This window comes from Cupressus sempervirens, chromosome 2 (genome assembly GCF_028749045.1).
Source record: "Cupressus sempervirens isolate cs-2001-9-10 chromosome 2, ASM2874904v1, whole genome shotgun sequence".
Lineage (NCBI taxonomy): Eukaryota > Viridiplantae > Streptophyta > Pinopsida > Cupressales > Cupressaceae > Cupressus > Cupressus sempervirens.
The window spans coordinates 625,463,165-625,483,744 of record NC_143119.1 but is presented as its reverse complement, the minus strand read 5'-3'; positions in this window follow the sequence as shown (position 1 = coordinate 625,483,744).

The window sequence follows — 20,580 nt, the reverse complement described above, 5'->3', positions numbered from 1 at the left end:
ACCTATTACTTTAGAAAAAACCAGGTGTTTGAATTTCATCATCTAGGATGGAGTTCTATTTAGAGGAAGTCAATTGTGTATTTTTAAGAGTTCTAAGAGGGAGAATGACATAAAAAAGAAGCATAGTTAAGGGTTGGCTAAACATTTTGGTCATGATAAAATTATTTTGTAATTGTGCACAGTTGTAACAAGGTGTGAACAAATTTAGATAGAGTTGTAGAATATGTCAAATGGAGAAAGAAGCAAAAAAAAAAAGCTTTATACCAATTATTACTTGTACTGGAGAAGCCTTGTAGGATATCAATTTGGACTTTGTTCTTAGTTCCCTAAGGATCCAAAGAGAGCATGATTCAATTTTTGTGGTGATTGACATGTTTTCATAGATGATACATTTTATTCCTTGCAAGAAGACTAATGATATTTTTCATGTGGCATATTTTATTTTTGGAGAAGTGGTGAGACTACATGATCTATTGAAGATCATAGTTTTATATCAAGACACCAAGTCTATTGGGTACTTATAGAGAATATTATAGAAGAAGTTAAAGACATATTATAAATTCATCTCAACACATCATCCACAAAGTGGTGGATTAAGAAAAGTGGTGAATATGAGTTTCGGAAATTTGTTGTAATGTTTGTTCTGAGATAAATCAAAGATATGAGATTTGATTTTACCACAAACATAATTCACATACAATAATATTGTCAATAGGAGCATTGGTTGATCACCATTTTTGATAAGTAGTCATAACAATGTTTATGAATAAAGGAGGTTAGGCAAAAAAGAGACAAGTAGTGTTGAAGTCAAAGATTTTTCATAACACTTGAAGAATATTCAAGAGGAGGTGGGGAAGAACATTACTAAAATGAATACAAAGTACAATGCTATGGTAGATGAGAAAATGATACATAAAGGAATTTTATACTAGAGATGAAGGCATGGTTCATTTGAGGAAGTCAATATTTCTAGTAGGAACATATAGTAAGTTGAAGATGAAGAAGTTTGGACCATGCAAGATACTAAAGAAGCATGACTTGGGAAATGCCTATGAAGTAGATTTGCCCACTAAATTGAATATTTCGCCAATGTTTAACATTTTTAATTTGATAGAGTATCATAAAGGAGGTCTTAAAGACAAGGTCATAGAAGAACAATGGAGTATTCCAACAACTATTTCAGCTATAGAGGATATTGAAGGAATCTTAGATAGACATGTTGGTAGAACCACAAGAAATAAGACATATGAAGAATATATGGTCAAATGGAAAGGACAAACTATCAAAGTTTCATCATAGATGACAAGGGAGGAGGTCACCCATATTGGTTTCCCTATGAACACTAGAGATGTGACAAGGTCACTTCTCAAATTACTTCAAGTGTTTAATGTAGGAGCATCTTGGGCGGAAGTAAAATATTGCATCACCCAAAGATATTTTGATTTGTCTTTCAATACAAGGTATCTCAATATAGAGTTACTATTTCTAGAGGCTTACTACTTTCATTAAGTTGGTCACTTAGGCTCATAATGTTTCAATCTCATCCCTAGAGGTTCATTTTAGATATATTAGTGTTCCAATAAAGTCTCATTGCAATATCAAGTCTATTTGTGAGGTTATTGATTTTTTTTTTTGTAATGGCAACTAGGTATACAAATATTAAACTCGGGTTTTAAGGCTTTAGAGACTCCAAAAATGTGTCAAACCTTGGTTTAATGGAGCTTGTGTAAGTCTTGTACTATAGATTAGGTCATGAAATTTCTAAAATGGGGTCATAATAGTTAATCAGAGAAATTGGCAATGAGTTACGGTCCTCAAAAGTCGTGCCACCTGAATTAAGCAAAAGTGAAATTTCTTCAAAATCTCTTTTGAGCTTCAAAAGTTATTGGAGCCCACTCTAATGTAATAAAACATGAAAAAATAATGATAATTTAGGCTTGGTCGACCTTAAGGTCTAGGGTTATATTTCTAGAACCTTCTTGGGTGATAGAAAATTGCCTATATAAAAATGGTATGCAGGGTTGTCTAAGACAACTTTGGGAGGTTGATGGTGGCTTCGGCTTACAAAATATTGTTAAAAAAATGTCCATGTGGATTTGCATGTTTTATTTATGAAATTTGTAATTCCTTACTTTTAGAGATGTTAAGAAGCCAACTTAATATTACTTCTTTATTTTTATTATTCATTTATGTTTTTAAGGGGAGTACCCTTCATCATATTCCATTATCATAGTTTAGAGTATTTGGACCTAAAGCATAAAAAAAGCCTTTTTGGAGAGAGTCTAAGAACATATCAAGAGAAAACATATAATATAATGGCCATGAATTTGACCCACAATTTCTCATGACTCAAAGCCTTGCTAGTCCTCTAGTAATTGAAAAGTTTAGAATCTTAGAATTCATCCTAAAGTCAGTGGTCGATCTTTGTCTAATACCTCCCTTTTCCAAACTCCAATACTATCCCTTTATCTATCTTAGATGATCCTACCTACTAACCTCTTCATCCATATTATATTCACTGACATCCTCAATCATGCTTAGAAGTGGCCATAAGAGGAGTGGTGGTTGAAATTTGAGGGGAATCCAATGCTCCTCCCTTACTTAGCCCAACAATATGTATCAAGGGACTCTTTTGGCTATAATAACATAGTTTTGAGGAGAATATAACTCAAATATTTTTAGACTCTTTATCAAGTTATTCTAGTGTTGGAAAACATATTCTAGAACTGCCTATCCTTTTTGTCTTTCCATCTACTCATATTCTTAGAATGCTTCCTCTTTCATACCCTATATCCTCCTTTTATATACTTTCATAGTAAACCACAACATCTATTCATATCAGGTTGTTTGGGAATCCTTGCTTTTATCTCTATTAACATGTGTGACATTCACTTCTTCTTGTTTATATGATCATGCATGGATTTCCTTGTTGGCTTAATTTTAGATCCAGGACATGAATTCCCTTAACTAGACATCCTTGATGTGAGAGAGTGGGTTCCAATTAGTATCATGGGGTATGAAAAAGTTATGCAAGTAAAATTTACATAATGAATTCTTGACAACTACAGGAGAATTTTGAAATATATCATAGCATTTATGAGTTACTTCCATAGAAGGAATAAACCCTTGAACAATTATCATCTTGAAATTATATTATTGTTTCATGAGGTAAAGGCATACACCCTTGATGGTGGCCTACATTTCATTAACTTATGAACTAGAATAGTAATTCAAGTTGGTTTGTTATTAAGTTCATTCATCTCCTCATATTTCTTTTGTAACTCAAGTTGATTATCAATGATTATCTGTAGTCTTTCCTTTTCTAACTCCCATAATGACCATTCAAGTAAAATATCTTTATGTAGGCCAATTTTTGCAACAAGTGTGGTGGATAGATCAAGGAGTGTGGCTAGCCCCTAATCTTCAAAAAAGGGATACAATAATTAGGTCTAATAAATCTAACCTCATATCCACACTATTATCATAGTTTTTGTATTTTTATCTACTATTTATTCTATTACAGTGGTTGATTGATCAAGACCACTCATGTTCCCATGTCTGATCATGGTTTGATTCATCAAAAACTTCCCTTTGTACAATATTTTAATCATCTTCAACTCATGGAACATGTGGTGAAACATTTTGGGAATCATCTAGTGAAACATTCCCCCTGCCCCCCTCAAAGAAACATTTTTTGTATGAGGACAAATTTCATCGCCTAAGGCACTTTCCTCTATAACAATATCCTCCTCCTACTAGCCTGAAAACTCATCCTCTTTTTCACATTCAACTTCTCTCTGATAATAATGGATCCATATGAGTCAATAGTGACATATGGAGTTTATAGAGTAGGGGTTGGGTTTTGTGATCTCCCCCTTAGCCTATGCCACCTTCTAGTAGGGGTTTCTTCTGTAACCCTAGTGGTACTTTATCTCCTAGTCTTCCTTGGTAGGGTTTTAGCAGAGGACATGGTTGTAGGAGAATCATCTATCACAACCTTTCTCTTCTAGGGAGAAGGGGTAACCCTTATACTCTCTTGTTCTTCTTTTTTCTATGTTTCCACTACCTCACCATTCCCCCTATCTATCTTTCTAGTTGATTTTATTCTTCTAGACTCTTGGGGTGGCATCTACTATAAGATTGTAGGACAACAAATTCAAGATCCTCAAAGGACACCTTGGAGGTATGTGCCTTAAGTGTTTTTTAGGTTGTAGAAGTTTCTTTAGAAGGGTTTTCCTCAAGCTTAGCTTGAGATGGGGAATGATCTTCTCTAATATTAAATGCGCCTCCTAATTTTAGCCCTATTGTGTGGCTTAGTCCCTCTAGGTTCTATGTATCCTTGGTCAAATCTTCTTATTTTTACAAATTATTCCAATGACATTGGAGACACTTTTGTTATATCCCTTTCTATAATCAATTTAATCAGATAATGATGCAAAACAAAATGAGCATGCCTTTTTGTACCTTAGAGGCATTATGAAGGACAAGGTCGTAAAGTACATTCATAAATTTCATTGGCCTATTGAGGTACCAAATGTGGCTTAATAACTTGAAGTAGACAACATGTAGGTAGGATTGCCACCCCTCACATATAAGATACTTCATCAGATAGATAACTATCTACATGTATTCTTCTAAAAATGGCATCCTTTTTGTACCCTTCTTCTTGTCTACCTCTAGAGCAAGGTCTATATGTAGGGTAAATTGGGATCTAGAAGACCTAACATATTTTATTTTAGGGTACATCTATCCAGCTATGGGCAATTCAATTACCTCTACGATAATTTATTTTGAAAGGTCCACTCTTAAACCCTTCATATTAGCAACATTGTTTTTCAGAGAGCTTAGAAATTTGAGGGCAACATCGCCATCATAACTAGTTAGCTTAAGAAAATAGTCTATAGTCGTAGTTTAGAATCAGTTGCCTACATCTCTAATCTTACAAATATAGGTCATGCACAATAAGCTCGTGTCAAATTAGAGCTCCACCTATGATTGATTATGAGGTGATTCCTTCCTATAGCTTACAATTTATAAAACCTTTATAACTTTCTTGTTTATGGATGTGAAGTTCAAAAATTGCTTGACCAGATAATTGATAATCTCTTGAACCCTTATGCTTCTTCTCACTACTTTCACTCTATACTCTGTAACTAATTATTGTTCTTGCTAATTTTTTCCATAATAAATTATAATAACCTTAATTTCAATTAATAATGACTCAAATTTCAAGCCTTGACATTACATTATCATGACAAGGTGTGACACATCAACATGACCCCCTTGTTGAAACAATTGATTAATTGTGTATCGTCTTTGATGTTACACAAAATGTCATATCATTGCCAGTTAGTTTATGCTGAGTTCACTTTGGCATTGAAGATAGTTTTCTATATCTACCAAGATTCCAGAGTTTGCCTAGTTTAGAGATAGCGTCTACTAAGTTCACTCAGGTGACAAAGGAAAGTTTGCGTAAGTTGAGTGTTAACCAAGCTCACTCGGTTAATGAAGGAAAGGTTGGATGGAAGTAGTGTAACCGAGCTTACTCGGTTACCAAATTAACTTTGTTAATATTTAGTGTTAACCGAGTTCACTTTGTTAACACAAGAAAATTGCTTTGAGTTAGTGTCTACCGAGCAAGGTTTTGGCATATTGAGTTCAATTGAATTGTTTGTTGGTTTTAGCCAACTGGGGAGATGAATATTAATTATTCTAAGTTATTTTCTAGTCAACTTGACAATGTGTAAGATATAAATATAAGGTCAAGTTGAGAATCAGAAAGATGGCACATGTGGAACATAATTGAAGATTTAATGATGCTAAGAAGAAGAGAATTAGAAGGATAAGCTGAATATCCTTGTGGAGCTAAAAAGATACATTCGATCAAGAAGGATCAAGTATACAAGCTAGAATTGAGATTCGCAATCAGCAATTTAGTTGCATCAGAAATCAGGTCATCTCATTGTTACTCTCTAACCATTGTAGCAGTCATCTAAATCTCTTAATGGAGTTGGCTTAACAGTTATTTATAAATCCTCTAACAAGGTGGCATTTCTATTGAATCATCAAAAGGCCTCTAACAAGACCACTCCTAATAGGGTGATTAAATCCTCTAATAGGGTTACACTTGACAGTGTGTTTTGTAACCTTTAACAAGGTTGGCTCCTATCAGGGCTCACTTCAGAAGAGTGAAAATCAGTAACTAGTTGTAATTGGTGTTCCCAAATTGGGTTTCCACATTAAATCTTTGTGTCAAATTTTTTCTTGCTATTTATCTTATGTGTTTGCAACTAAGTTAAAGTAATATTAATCATAGTTAATATCTTAAAGATTTTCATGTTAAGCATTTTCTGAGCTATTTTAGTGTTTACCGAGTTACACATTTTGTCTATGTGTTTGTCGAGCTTCAACAGAGTTCAATTTTCATCAGAGTTTGTTTTGTACTAACATCTAAGGGATCTAGGATTTATTTTTGTGGTAACTGATTCACCCCTCCCCTCTCAGTTACTCCTCTTATATTTCCAACACCCCCTGCCCCCAAAAGTCAAAAAACAATAGGTTCCACGTAGGATGAAACTATGTGATAAATGCAAATGAAACTTTAACTAAGATAAAAAAAATGAAATGAAAGTAAAATTAATGATTACACATTAAATATGTAACTTCTACTTGTGAAATTATGAATTGAGCTGCCTATTATTGCATTAATTATAAGTGATAGAAAAGGTGGTGATAGGTGAATAATGTGGTAGACAAGGGATGGTATAAAAGAATGGATATTACTGTGAACAAAATAAATCCCACAAATAGTGGAAATGATTATTATGAGAGTGAAAGAAGTGTTGTATAAGTGAAAGATGAAGAGACAATAGGTCTGTCTTCTTCAATTGCTAAAGAATTATTTGACTTACCTTTCAGTAATCATTGTAGGAACTCCTCTTTAGTCCTTGGTTTTTGGTATAACTTTAAGTTATGGTTTTTGATAAGCAATTTGAATCATACTAGGTCAATGGTGGTTGATTGAATAACTCCATTGTCAAAGACTTGGATGACTTCATACAAATCTAAACAATGGGTTTGGAACTTCCTTGGAGTGTTATCTAGAGTTGAACAAAAGAGCCCAGTCACCTGATTGAAATTTATTTTATTTTATGAACTTATCATGTCATTACTTCTTTTGATTTTGAATTATTTTTGTATGGTGCACATCATAGTATTTTAATTCATCGAAGACATTAAGCTACAAGATCCTATTTTTTTGTGTTGTCATATTAGTATCCAGGCTAAGACTTATTTGTAAAGTCTTGTTTTCAAATTCAATCAACGCACTTTTTTCTTTTACATGTGGTTTTGTATGGCCAAATTACTTCCTACAACTTATTACCCCAATCATGTTTGTGGATGAAAACTAGCTTAGTTGGAATAGTTTCTATTTCTCTGTTGATTATTTATGCTTGATCATTAGCTTGGGGGGATAAGGTGAAGACTTCCTATGCCCAATGATATATTCACTAACCAAATTTGTGATTAGTGTTCAAGTAAATTGGGCTCCTTGGTAACAATTGCTCTAGGAACACCATACTTGATAAATATTTCCTCGTAGAGGAGCTCATAAACTTTGTTATCCTAATAATGCTTCATTAGTATGTCCTCAACTCACTTTGTCACATAATCCATGCATACTAAGACATAATATTCTATAATATGAGGGCTTAATGGGTCCTACAAAATCCAACCCCCATTTATCAAATGGTATTACTACCACCTAAGGAAACATGGGCATACCATCTAACCTTTTTGGCCTCCCCATCATTTAGCATTTGTCACATCTCTTTGTGTACTTTGTCACATTCTTGTGTAAGGTTGGCCAATAATACCTTGTGTTCAAGATCTTTATGGTTGTTCCTTTGGTTATAAATTTCTCGCCATAGGGATCATCATGATATGTGTGTAAGATATCATATGTCGCACTATTCTAGTCTAGTATAAATTAACATATAGTCTAATACTCATCAAAAAATAAATATTTTCTCAACAAATATTTATTTTTCCTAAGGTGAAAAGTGTGAGGTATTTTTACCAATGACCACATAATTAGCTATATCTACATGTCATGGGTTGTGAGCAAAAAATAAGAATAATTATTCATATGGGAAACTATCTTCAATTTCTACAAGATCATCTTGCACTTGAAGAACATATAAGAAAATATGTTGCTGCATTAGCTTTTCCTAGTTTATTCAACTATTTTAATATCAAAATATCACATTAGGAGAAACTAATTGGCTAACCATCCTATGACGGGGGTTTTTGTTCATGAGATATTTTATAGTTGCATGATCTGTATGAATGAATATCTCATATACTACAATGTAGTGTCTATTTTTTTTTAGTGCATAGATGACTACTAATACTTCTTTATCTATGACAATATAATTGAACTCAACTCCTTGGAGATTCTTTCTAACTTAATAAATTGCATGCTCAACTAACACTTCCTTTTGTCCTAGACTATGCCCACTTCATAGGCACAGTTAGAAGTATCTATATGGATGTAAAATGGTAATTCCTAGTTAGCACATCTTAACACAAGGGATTGTGTAAGAACTTCTTTGAGGATCTCAAATGCTTTCCCATAATCTATGGTCCATTTAAACTCAACTTCTTTCTTCAGGAGATTATATAAAGAGGAAGCAATTTGACTAAAATTCTCAATGAATCTTTTTGTAGTAGCATGTATGTCCTAGAAAGCTTTTGACATATTTTTGTTTCTTAGGTATTGAGGTTAGAGATGACCTCAATCTTTGATGGGTCCACTTGGATTCCATCTACAGAAATACAATGTCCTAATACTACCTTCTTCCATCATCATGTAAAATTTCTTATTGTTTAAATATAGACCATGGTTTTAGCATCTTTGTAACACTTTTTCTTAGTTATTGTGTGTCTATTCAAATTTAGAACCATAGGGAATAAATTCCTCCATATAGATTTCCATACACTTAAAGAACATGTCTAAAAAGATGTTAATTTCAGTCATTTGAAAGGTTGTTGGTGCATTGGACAAACCAAAAGGTAATACATAATATGAAAAAAAGATACTCATGAACATTTGAAGGTTGTCTTATCTTTGTCCTCTGGAGCAATCCTAATCTAGTTGTAACCACTAAAGTCATCAACAAATGAAAAATACTTCTTTTTTGCTAGGTTGTTTATGACTTGATCAATGAATGGAAGTAGAAAATGGTCCTTTTGGTTACAAAATTGAACTCTATTTATTCCACACATACTATGCACTTGTAACACCCCACTTGGGAACCCAAGAGAAATAAACCTAACATGCTACAATGTTTACTGAACCACTTTTTATTATTATTAAAGTTTAAACAACATTAAAGTAATAATGTGGAAGTAATACACTTATACACATCAATCACACATATACAAATGCAATACATGTTTCATTCCTCAAGGGTTCCTTTAGATTGAGTCACATTTAAGAAGCTTGTAGTAGTTAGCTTAAATCTTAAGTACAATGTTCATGATCATAAATAAATAATAGACACTTCATCGCATAAGAAAATGCATTAATACAATTGATAAAATAAAATACATCTAATGAATAACATCCACTACATATGTCGCAGGGCATACGAGAATAGATAGAAGTACATCCAAATACAAGATACGTGTAAACATATAAACATCAACTAGATAGAAGTCTCTGAGATAAGAATAAGAATGATAATGGTACAACTACAACAACGAATGTCCAACAACTGTTAATTTGAGGGGGGCCCAAAAGGTAAGAAGCCACAGCCTCCCAACTACTTGGTTACCTATTCAGGCTCCCACTCCCACTGTGCAAGGAAGATAAAGAATGATTTGCTTACAACTAATCAATCATAAAACAATCCTAGGCAAGGAATCCTAATAGACAAATCTACCTCATGAGTACACAATTATTGAATAAAAAAGAGACTCATTCCAATACCAACACCACGTACCAAAGTCAACCATTGATGCCAAGTACAAAATGAGTATAAAAAACCAAAGAGATAAAGTCAATAAAAGATATTCATTTCAAGTTAAAAGCTACATGTCAAAAGTACAGTAACCAACAAAATCACCAACAACTATTAAAAATAAATCATCAACAATAAGTATATCGACAATAAATACACCACTAGAGACAAATACAAAATCTACAGAGGAGAATTAGGCTACATATTAGGGAGTGTCATCACATGATCAAACTACTTGAGTTACCTTAGACTAGTCTCTCATCAGACCCTGGACCCTTAAGCATTAAGTTATCCTAGACATGTCACTCTAGACCCCAGACCCTCAATGTGACACACGCAAAAATATAATACCCTCTCATGAAGACGAGGCAAAATAGTCATACCTCTCACTAGGTATCATCCCATTCCTATCCTTAGCCTATACAAGCAGTTAAGGCATTGAAATATCCCTTACTATAAAGGGCACTAAATCTCGATATTGTACTGTGGCAATTCGTCAAATAATTTGCAAACACGCTCTGATATTTCTTGCAAAAAAGATGATTATACAAGAAATGCAATGATAACTGGAACGCCAGTAATATTAAACTCTTCGTAATAGTGCAATAATAACAGACCCAAGTATCAATAACAAGCTTATCATACGGGTAGTAATACAGGAAGAATAGCAATGCCTGATAATTTAATTGATTCTAAAGATCTATCGAGAACCTGGTTTTGTTTATGTCCTAGCCACGGCTCCCTCCAGTTGGTGATCCATCCTTGGTTGAATGCGAGCCTACAAATAGTATCTTATACAAGAAATCAATGGCATGAACCTGAGGTTTCAACGAATGCACTTCTCCAAGTCCGACTGCAAGCCTGCTGATGTAGTTGTTGACGGGTTTGGGTCTGTTCCTGTCGACCCTCTACCAACTCGTGCTGAATGCCATTTCACACTTACTCCAAATGGCGAACTGGTTGAATGGTATCTGTAGGTTGTTTCCAGCGATCCCGTGAAACGCCCAGTATCTCTTAAGCTGCGGAGTATTCTTGCAATGTGGATCCTGGAATCACAACTGAGCCCGCAAGACACTTAAACACCGATATGACTGATGCATGAGTTCGAACCTGAATTCACACAGTTCGTGTGGCCTATCGCAAATTGCGATTAATCAGTGATATTTCATGGACCAAGATGTTATTGTTATTGCCATAAGATTTTTGATAAAACGGTGGTCTCTGTCGTCGTGCGAAACCCTGACAATGTGCGTGGATGCTGTCGGAGTTGCCAATACCGGTCATTCGAATGCTGGACTGTAGTGCTAGCTATGCTATCTTCCGGTGTAGTTCGGCAGTCCACAAAGAATGTGGATTCAATGGTTAGCCCGCCACCCGTTAGGACTGTGCGATCCAATTTAAACCACACCCAATGAATTTATTCTTGCCTTCGGTGTCATTGAGAAATGTCTGAATACTGAGTGCATCCATTATATATTATGAGTACAGCAGATGCTGACTGGAGCTCGTCTCCTAAACCTTCATTAACTGGTCACCCTAGCCTGGCCCAAAATTCGTATGTCAAATCTGATCCGGCCACTCAAATTTTCATGCAAAGTGAAATAAATCTATGCCTATAATATCTTCTACAAATTGCACCTTCTTGTCCTGTTGTTCTGGATCGAATTCCTGATTTGAAGTTAATTCCTCCCGAATTCTCTCCAATCTCTGCAACAATTCGTGGAACGATGACGAACTCTATCCTTGCTGCTTCCTAAATGAACAGTGATGCATAAACCCTAAATTTGGCCTTAAGACACCAATAATTGCCCTGATGAAATGACTGAATGTCACCTCCAATCTGCAATAATTCAGATGATATTTCACACCCTCAAAATTGCGCACCGATTGAGAGTTATCATTCTCAATGGCCCGTTGTGACAATTGCAGAAACCCTAGGTTCTACAATGCACATGTGATGGAATCACAATCTGAAATCAAAGAGAGATAAACAACTGCCTCCTTTGAATGGAGCCCCGGGGTGCCTATTTATTCTTTTCTCTCCATCTTCTCCAGAGACTTCTAGAACATTTTCGATCTTATCTCTTAAGTGACTTTATTAAATATTTTATGATCCAAGTCACTTTATTAAATTAATTAAATATAAAGTTATCTTTTAATATTTATTTATTTGATAACTTTATAAATAATTAACTTAATATCACTTATTTATTTAATTAAAATAATTAATTAGTCGTCCTTATAAAATATGCATTATTTTGGACAACCAAATTAATTAAATTAATTAAATCGAACCGTCACCAAAAAATTGGGGACATGACAGTCCGCCCTTCCTGAAATTGCTTGTCCCCAAGCAATAGCTGAACCATAAACCAATCAGTATGCCTGGGTCCCAAATGTAAATCTGTGTATCATCCCAATCCTCACCATACTCCCGTGGAGCAATCATCAATATCAAAAACTGAAAAACTGTACTCAACATCCAAAAAACTGACAACTCTGATGAAATCATCTGTAAACCAACTGTAGATGATGATAGTAGAAACCTTTATGCGGAACTCAAGCCAAAAGAAACATCAACTCTATCAAAACTCAAGCCCTTGTCAAAATGACACCTGCACCCAACTGCACTGTAGATATGACAACAGCCATAGGTACCTGAATCACTGCCATCAAATCCAATCTCTGAAAAACTGCTCCGAGTGTGTCGATGCTGCAGGCTGAGTAACTTGCTACTACCAATTTTATTTTCAAAAGATGGTGCCAATCTATCCCCTAATGGATGGTAAGAAACTAGAGCCAATCTACATCTGCATGAAAAATCTTCTATCTCTGTGTTAAAAGAAAAATGATGAGCGTACCTTACCGCATAACGCCGATAAGAACCTCCAAACTCTACTGCCGGCTCATCATCACTGAATTGGGAATCAACAGATGGCTCCAATTTCTGACTCTGAGTGACTGTAAGTCGGATAGGTCCCTGTGCACTCTGCTCAACAAACCCCTCCTCGAGATCCCTGTGAGGTAGCATAGTAGAAAGGACCCCTATAATCTTCTCAACCAATCTGCAAATAACACTAGTATCTTGGATGAGAACACCTTCTGTCACTTTATGCGAGTCCAAATGAACACATGCACTATCCAACAAATACTTCATGAATGGTTCAGTGCAGTAAAAATTATATGAGGAAACATTAACATACTCCCCTTTACACCACAATTGGTCCTCCTGTAAGGGTGGCATACTTAACGGTACCACACTATCAACTATCTGAGAAGAATCAATCTGGAGACTTGACTCTACTGGTATCCCGAACTTATTTGGACCAGCTACTTCTAAATCCTGAACATGTGTGTCAGTTCCAACAATAAGCTCCTCAATAGCAACTGTAGGAGTGTACTTACCGTCATCTACCTCAATAGACAAATGAACTGGGTTTGGGGCTGGGTTTGACCGCAAATACTCCAACTCCACGGTCACCTCCTTCAACTGAAACTGCGAGTTTTGTAGATCCTGCCGTGTGTCCTCTAAAGCCTCAGTAGTCACTATGAGCTCCTGGGAAAGCTCACTCACCTCCTCTTCACGATCCAAGAGTGCCTCATAGGCTGTACTCCCCCATTCAACCAAGTGATCACGGTCGGCTACCAGTCGTAAGTAATCCTGCTTCAAAATCTGGACAGCTTCACTCAAGGCATGAATCTCTGCCAAAGAAAAGTAACCACCGCTGGACTCATCTGTCATAGAAGTACCCCAACCAGTAACGGCTAACAACTGACGAGCAGTATCAAAGTGCTCACAAGCGATAGCAATATCTCGCTCACTAACTTTCAACTGGCTAGACACATGATGGCTCTGGCTGAACTATCTCCTACAAGCCTCTTCTGGTGCTTGGTCTAAAGGAGTATCCTCATTATTATCATCCATATCTCGCGAATCATCTTCAATGTCCATATCAATATCCAGAGTGTCAAAACCCGTAGTACTGTTGTCTAATTCCTCTGTACCCAAAGAATTTGTCAAAGAAGCCGAATCTTCAAAATTGTCCATTTCATCCTCCTGGATATCATCCAGGCCAAAATGATCCTGGGACTCATCTGGACACGCTGCCAAATATGAAAAATCTTCAACACCTTTCAGCAAGAATGGTCGATTGGAAATATGAACCAAACCCAACAACGGTGTATAAAGACTAATACCAACATCGGACAAACTGTTGGCACAAGGAAAGACAACACCGTGTATTCTGCTAATCAAATCCATGATAGCATCCAAGCAATCATTGCTACCATTAAAACATCTCCAGTTAATTGAATCCCAAATGTTGCTGAAACATTCTCGAGTCCATATCCGTAAACAAGAAACAACTGGTAACTCAAGCAAACTCCTTACCTGAGTAATGTGACCAATACCAACTAACTTCACATACCTGTCTGCCATTGTCCTTGTATCCTGGATGTGAATGCAAGATGAACTCGTAACATTATCAGCTACCACATATGATCCGTCAAATGTAGAAAGCTGAGTGTTAGACGTGCCAGATGAAATTAAACTTAGCTCCATGCCATGCTCATTCTCATGTCTCTCCCAGTCCTGTAAAGCCAAAGTTGCTCGAGTGTCCTCAAGCTCGCGAGAAAGCTTGACAACCTCCTCCTCCTTCCTCCTCAAGGCATCTGAATAGTCTTTGGCAAGGCTTAGAAGATGGTCACGATCTGATAGAAGATGTAAATAGCTCAACTTTGTCGTTCCCATTCCTTCACCAATTGCATGTAAGCCACAACAAGGAGAATTTGCCTGAACTCCCTTATGTCTCCCTTGTAACTGAATCATCTGGATGTGCTCTTCTAACATCTCCCGCATCCTGTCATGATGAGATAAAGAAGCCACAATACTATCTTTGCTTACCTTCAGCTGGCTGGACAAATCATGTGAAGTACTGCCATTCTCATCCGCATGTGACGAAGCATCTAACTGAGCCTGGTACTCTCTCTCAGTAGAATCATAAATGCTCGATGTCTGCTCATTTCCACCAGGTATCTCATCATCAACATCCTTATCATCATCTGAACTCGCCTCACTGTAATCATTGCCTGTCGGAACCAAACCACCTTGAGTACCTGAGACATCACCCTTGGGAAACCCGTATTCAACTGTCCCAACTTGAGTATCAAGTTGACAGTTACTATCCATCAGCGTAATATCCTTCACCACTTCTTCCTATGACCGAACTAAAGCCTCTGACCGGTTGCACACTTGTTCCTCGAATTCCTCATTAAGGTTCCTAGTAACATCTCTCATTGTATCAGTCAAAGCTTTGTGAGAAGATTTGACAAAACGAAATCCAGTTGATTTATTCACCTTAGTTGGGTCGGACAGCCTGTCAATCATACGGCGGTACTTAACCAACAGTTCAGACATGTTATGTCTGATTTTTCTGAGCTCATCCTAAATGCCTGAATAGTCCTCCTTTCCACAATTCCGACTCTGAATACTATGTCTATTACTTGACCAAGATTGTGTCCTCGGAGACTTTGTGCTGTACCTGTCCATCTTGGTTGAAGTAGAGTGCTGATCACTCATGTAATTCGGTTCTCACCCCACAGGATGGCAAGAAAACCGCTCTGATACCACTGAAATATCCCTTACTATAAAGGGCACTAAATCCCGATATTGTACTGTGGCAATTCGTCAAATAATTTGCAAACACGCTCTGATACTTCTTGCAAAAAAGATGATTATACAAGAAATGCAATGATAACTGGAACACCAGTAATATTAAACTCTTCGTAATAGTGCAATAATAACAGACCCAAGTATTAATAACAAGCTTATCATACGGGTAGTAATAAAGGAAGAATAGCAATGCCTGATAATTTAATTGATTCTAAAGATCTATCGAGAACCTAGTTTTTTTTATGTCCTAGCCACGGCTCCCTCCAGTTGGTGATCCATCCTTGGTTGAATGCGAGCCTACAAATAGTATCTTATACAAGAAATCAATGGCATGAACCTGAGGTTTCAACGAATGCACTTCTCCAAGTCCGACTGCAAGCCTGCTGATGTAGTTGTTGACGGGTTTGGGTCTGTTCCTGTTGACTCTCTACCAACTCGTGCTGAATGCCATTTCACACTTACTCCAAATGGTGAACTGGTTGAATGGTATCTGTAGGTTGTTTCCAGCGATCCCGTGAAACGCCCAGTATCTCTTAAGCTACGGAGTATTCTTGCAATGTGGATCCTGGAATCACAACTGAGCCCGCAAGACACTTAAACACTGATATGACTGATGCATGAGTTCGAACTTGAATTCACACAGTTCGTGTGGCCTATCGCAACTTGCGATTAATCAATGATATTTCATGGACCAAGATGTTATTGTTATTGCCATAAGATTTCTGATAAAACGGTGGTCTCTGTCGTCGTGCGAAACCCTGACAATGTGCGTGGATGCTGTCGGAGTTGCCAATACCGATCATTCGAATGCTGGACTATAGTGCTGACTATGCTATCTTTCGGTGTAGTTCGGCAGTCCACAAAGAATGTGGATTCAATGGTTAGCCCGCCACCCGTTAGGACTGTGCGATCCAATTTAAACCACACCCAATAAATTTATTCTTGCCTTCGGTGTCATTGAGAAATGTCTGAATACTGAGTGCATCCATTATATATTATGAGTACAGCTGATGCTGACTGGAGCTCGTCTCCTAAACCTTCATTAACTGGTCACCCTAGCCTGGCTCGAAATTCGTATGTCAAATCTGATCCGGCCACTCGAATTTTCATGCAAAGTGAAATAAATCTATGCCTATAATATCTTCTACAAATTGCACCTTCTTGTCCTGTTGTTCTGGATCGAATTCCTGATTTGAAGTTAATTCCTCCTGAATTCTCTCCAATCTCTGCAACAATTCGTGGAACGATGACGAACTCTATCCTTGCTGCTTCCTAAATGAACAGTGATGCATAAACCCTAAAGTTGGCCTTAAGCCACCAATAATTGCCCTGATGAAATGACTGAATGTCACCTCCAATCTGCAATAATTCAGATGATATTTCACACCCTCAAAATTGCGCACCGATTGAGAGTTATCGTTCTCAATGGCCCGTTGTGACAATTGCAGAAACCCTAGGTTCTACAATGCACATGTGATGGAATCACAATCTGAAATCAAAGAGAGATAAACAACTGCCTCCTTCGAATGGAGCCCCGGGGTGCCTATTTATTCTTTTCTCTCCATCTTCTCCAGAGACTTCTAGAACATTTTCGATCTTATCTCTTAAGTGACTTTATTAAATATTTTATGATCCAAGTCACTTTATTAAATTAATTAAATATAAAGTTATCTTTTAATATTTATTTATTTGATAACTTTATAAATAATTAACTTAATATCACTTATTTATTTAATTAAAATAATTAATTAGTCGTCCTTATAAAATATGCATTATTTTGGACAACCAGATTAATTAAATTAATTAAATCGAACTGTCACCAAAAAATTGGGGACATGACAGGCATAGGTGAAACTTCGCTAACTTATCTTTTTAATGTGTATCTAAATATTTTAAATTAATACGTTATCACTTATTACATCACTTACAATAGGCTACCCTAGTACTGACCACATTGGGCCCCAAACCCCTATTGTAAGCCATTCCCAAAGACATGTACTTAGACAACCTCCCCTAAGTACATAAACCACAGTTGTGTCCCATACCACAACACCCATAATGATTGATTTTAGTTCCTTAACATGCAACCTAAAAATAAGTTGGTTCTCCCAACCCAGATATACATAAATGCAACACAAATAAAATATCATAAATGCAACTTTTAATTTAAATCAAAAAGCCCATCATAACATCCAAAACAAATAAACATTATAAAATAAATCACAAAAAAAGCCTCTAGTGCACATCCTAATTTGGCCAACTATACAAGTCACATAACATCATCAAAAAATAAATATCACAAGACTTTAAATAAAACATAAGAAACGCATAGTTTTCAGCCATATGGTTTAATTTCATCATTTGCTATGTTTAGATTGAGTCACAAGGATGTGTTTAGCAATAAAGTAAGAATATACATGTTTACATAAATTGCTGAGTTAATATACTTATTTAAATGAATAAGTATTTAAATGTCAAATATCTTTGTGCATATAAAATGTCATGCAATATTATCATGTTATTAATTTAAATAATCTTAAATCACAAATGAATTAAATAGTTATATTAAAAATTGATGTCAATTCATTGTTTAAAAAATACTTATTTGACTTCAATTTAAGTCCAATATTAATATTTACTTTCTTTTAATTCATAATGCGACTACAAAAAACTCAAATTTGAAATTATAATTATAATTAAATTATTTAAAATTTCTCTTATAATAATAAATATTCTTAGCTATATGATTACATAGTGAACTCCACCATAACTTCTCCTAAAATATAACAAAATTACAAATTTTTATTAAAAGAGAAAAAAAAAAAAAACCAATAGTTTAACTAGACTTAAAGAAATTATTAATATTGACATCCTACATATAAATGAGTAAATAAATAATTTTTTTTTGGAATTAATAAATAATAAATTTAATTTTTTTATAATAAATATATATTTTTAATAAAATAAAAATAAACATGCAATTATTATTTTCACATGCCCTTGATCTCTCAAACCATGAAAGCGTAATATAATTAGTTTTCTATCTTTAGTATATTTGTTTTCACGTGCATCTATAATTTTAGTTACAAAATGCCTTCCTCTTAATTAATCTTTTGTTTTTCCAATAAATTTTGCAACAATTTTTTTTTGATCGATAAACGACCAAAGCCTAAATTGATTATTCTTATTTATTGTAATTAATTATTTTTTTATGTGTTAAGTGAATTTGAACTCAAGACCTCCCACATGAGAGGCTCACAAGTTACCATTGTGTTGTAAGCTCTTGTTTGATTTTTGCAACTAAATTATTTTAGATATAAGAAGAATATTTATCTTTATTTAGAAAATTCATGATAATCACATGGTTCCAATGACAAATTTAAAGTTGAAACTCTAGTTGTTCAATTTGTTTTTTTCTTCCAATTTTCTATAACTTAATGTTCCCTATATTACAAAGGGTTTTAAAAGAATATATTCCTTATAATTTTCTAGATTTTTTTATGATTTTCCTCAGTCAAGTTTTATCGATCAATAATTTTCCTTTACAAAATACACAACATAATTCTTTATCCAAAAATAAATACAATAAATTAATAAGTATTATGCAAGTACCTAAGAAGACACAAAGTAGACATATCTTTAAATAAAATTCTATGATTGGTTTTCAAACCCTGCCTCAAAATAACAACTAAAATTTGAGACAATCTATGAATGCGTACAAATCCAAAAGCCTCTAAAACTTTCAACAATTCTTTTGCTCCAACTCCAAATATTGCTCCCCAAAACCTGTATGTGAAATAATGAACTGAAAAACCTCTAATATAGAGCCCTAACACCCTTTAGGGTTTCTATTTCTAAAACCCCTAAAATACAATTGTTTTATTTAATTAATCCTTTCATGCACATTTAACTCACTTTTTAATTAAATGAACTTTTTAATTATATTTTCCACCTTATTATTTAATGCAAGCACACAAAATATTTATTATTTAATCATTAAAGATAAGTAGAGTTCAATATTTAAGTATAACTCTAATTTTAATCAATATTAATTAAATATTCACACTAAAATAATATTTATGTTATAAGTTTTCCTAAATTAGGCACCTCCCTCCCTTTTGTATCTTGGTGAGGGCTGGTCTTATATTCTGTAGTTGTTTCCTACTAAAATATCTCTCTGTTGTTAGTTTAATTTTTTTATAAAAAAATTAGGACTTTAAATTAAATCTTTTAATTTAGCCAAATATTCAAATAGTTCTAATGAATTAACAATATCATCTTATTTTAATATTTTTCCTTTTTTTTAAATCGGTAAGAGGTTAGAGCCAAGGTTAATTATTAAAATCAAATAATATTTCATAATTTAAATATCAATGATTACTCCAAGAATTATAAACAAGCATTCTACTAAGAAATCACAAGTCAAACCACGTGAAATGCATAAGGAAAACTAACTAAAGAGAAAGTCAAACAACATACACACATAAAAACTCATAGATTCAAAAAAGAACAGATAGTCAGATACAAGTCCTCTTTGCAGTTTAAGCTATGGCTAGGATTAGATCCAATCATTATCTTCCCATTCTTACCATTGAGTTATTTAGATAAGGTACGCCCATCCTGACAATTCAGGAAAGTCGATGTTTGGTACCTACAACCCACATGAAAGATAAGCATGTACACACACACACACACACACATACACACTAAACATGCAATTATGAGGAGTGGTACATTGTGTAGATCCTGACTAGCAAGTGATTATGATTCCCTCCCTCAATCACATTAGACACATTAGATAAAAATTAAAATAGACACACACACCATACACATGCAACTATGGGGTATGTACTATAATAAATCACAAGTCAAATCATCAAATGC